This window comes from Pinus tabuliformis, chromosome J (genome assembly GCF_031772625.1).
Source record: "Pinus tabuliformis cultivar Carrire ecotype Pingquan chromosome J, CPIR1, whole genome shotgun sequence".
NCBI lineage: Eukaryota > Viridiplantae > Streptophyta > Pinopsida > Pinales > Pinaceae > Pinus > Pinus tabuliformis.
Window position 1 is genome coordinate 902,430,036 of NC_142295.1, and position 2,889 is coordinate 902,432,924.

Consider the following 2,889-nt stretch of genomic DNA (forward strand, 5'->3'; position numbering starts at 1 on the left):
TTTTCTTAATTATCAAATATTGGGAAATTGCATCCAACCTTGTGCATATATCTTTTTCACTGCTCTATCCTTTCTTCATTCCTCATCTTAGCTATTGTTATCCTCTTTCCTTGTTTCTTCATTTTGTGAAGAAGAAGAGCCCATAATCCATAGTCATTGTGTGTATGTCAACCTTTCTCAAGTGCTTCTGCCGATGGACATTGTGGCTTTGTGATCTTTGAGCAGTGATAGTAGATAATGTTGTATGTTTTGGTCTAAGTTGCTACATAATTAAGAAATTCTCTCACTTGGTTCTGCAGAATGCTCTGCATATTTATAATGTTTTGTATTTATTTATTTTAGTTGTAGGCCTAGTTTTGGGTGTTTTTCCTCTTTTGTTGAAGCAACATTTTCCATTGTTGTGGGTGTTTGTTGTTGGTAGTCTCTGAGATTTGTTTTTATTGAGGGTCATTTTGATGAATTAAATTCTGATGTCTTGCAGTATATAGATATATATGGTGAACTTTTTTAATCTTAACCCTAATAGCTAGCGGTGGAGCTTAGATTTCTCAGCTTTCCCACATTCAATTCTGACATTTAGGGTTTCCTTTTGTTGGAGTGAATGACATTAGTCCTCGAAAATATTAGTTTTGAGTACGACTTCTCATATTCTTGATTTGAGACGAGACATTTTGGCTTCATAATTTTTTTATAATTCACATTTAGATTGATTCCCAACTTTCACTTACCTTGTTGCATTATTCTTTCAGTGACTATATCCTTCTTATCCATTGCATGATATCCTATCATAAATAACACACTTTAGGGTTATCACAAAGGGGCCTTATCTGAAGTGGGTCCATCTAGTTTATTTCAATTGAGTTTCTGCATGGCTTCATATTTATATGTTTTGAGTTTGGCGCTCTACATTAGAGCTGCAACAACTGGTCATGACTATGGTGCAACATTGAGCAAGAGTATCATGTTTTATGAGGCTCAGGTGTCTGGAAAGCTTCCTAGAAATGAGAGAGTTACCTGGAGGGATGATCTTGGTCTGCATGATGGATCACCCAATGGGGTGGATCTAGTAGGAGGGGATAATACGATACTTGTGACAATGTTAAATTTGGCTTCCCAATGGAATCCATAGTCACCATGCTTTCATGGAGCGTTATTGAATATGGAAAGAAATTGACCAGTAGTGGTGAGTTGGGTCCTTCGATGGAAGACTGACTATTTTCTCAAGGCATATACAAAGCCTGATGTACTGTATGGAGATGTGGGTGATGGCGAATCAGACCATTATTGTTGGGAAAGGACAGAAGACATGACAAAACCTCACTAGGAATATAGAATTGATGCAAGTAATCCTAGCTCAAATATTGTGGGGGAAATAGCAGCTACAATGGCTTCTGCTTCAATTATTTTCAAGCACTCTGATCACACCTACTCCAATGAGCTTCTCAACCATGCCAAGTAAATTTCCACATTTGCTGACAAGTACAAAGGCAAATGTGACAATAGCATTATTGTTGCACAAACGTATTATCACTGTAAGAGTGGTTATGTAGATGAGATTCTTTGGGCAGTGACATGGCTTCATGAGGCTACTGGATATATGCCTTACTATTACATGAACTATGTGATTTACAATCTTACTTCTCTAGGTGGAAAAAGATGGAAAAGGACTGAATTCAGCCGGGATTTCCAGTATCGGGAGTTCAGGTCCTAGACTGAAAGTCCCTCATGCAATACAAAGTTGGGTAGAGTAATGTTGTTCTACAGAACTATAAGGAAAAATAAGAGTTTTTCATGTGTGCATGCTTGCAAAAAGGCAATAGGATTATATAGAAAACTCCAAGTGGCCTCCTGTTTTGGTAAAAATGGAAAAACATCCAGTTTCTCTCCTCATAGTTTATTATGATTATCTCATTATTGCTCACAAGAACCTTCAATGCTCGAGTGAATTTGTGCAACCCTCAAAGCTTCTATCCTTTTCTCAATCTCAGATAGATTACATCCTTGGAGAAAATCCAAGAGCCACAAGTTACATAGTTGGATATGGTAGAAACTAACCTCATCCAGTACACCACAGAGCTTCATCTATCATATCTTACAAAGTAAACCCATCCTTCATGCCCTGTAAAGGGGGCTATGCCACTTGGTTTAGTAGCAAGGGAAGTGATCCCAATGTTTTTCATGGTGCTCTTGTTGGAGGGCCTAATCAAAATGACAATTTTGCAGATGAGAGAGACAACTATGAACAGATGAAACCAACTGCCTACAACAATGGCCCTGTTGTGGGTATCCTTGCTAGGCTTCATGCTAGTGGCATCTTAAACTGGCTTCTTCCAGTTGTTTTTAATACATTTGTAAGAAAACCCAAACCATATCCTGCTCCAGTCCAAGCCTCTTCTCCACTGGCACCTAAATATTACTCTCCAATTGTTGTATCACAGTCAGAGACCTCATCCTGGAGTTTGTCGGGGTTTAATTTACTACATATATTCTACATTGATAACAAACAAGTCCAAGGAAATAGTGAGAAACATCAAGCTCTCAGTTAAAATATTGTATGCCCCTAATTTGGGCTTGTCTAAAATAGAAGGCTCTTCTTATTTAATAAGCATATGTTACAAACTAGTAAAATATGCTTATTAAATGAATTTCTTAGCCTTTATATGATCAACTTGTTACGTTTCCCAGGCATAGCAGCTCAGTCCACTTTTGAAAAATACAATGTTGTAAATGTGAGAACACTTCCGAAATATTGGGTCCACATGTCCCTAAGGTGGTTAAAGGATTCTCCAAGGCTACAATGCTTTTTACAATTACATAAGATATGTCATGAAGTAATGTATAATTTAGTCGAATCGAATCCTTGTTTAAGGTGATGCATTAATCTTGTTT

General features: G+C 37.4%; 1 pseudogene; it reads left to right on the forward strand.

The window, feature by feature from the left end:
* The first annotated feature begins 868 nt into the window (after nucleotides 1–868).
* On the forward strand, nucleotides 869–2,640 carry LOC149229626 (endoglucanase 19 pseudogene; annotated as a pseudogene).
* Nucleotides 2,641–2,889: the final 249 nt, after the last annotated feature.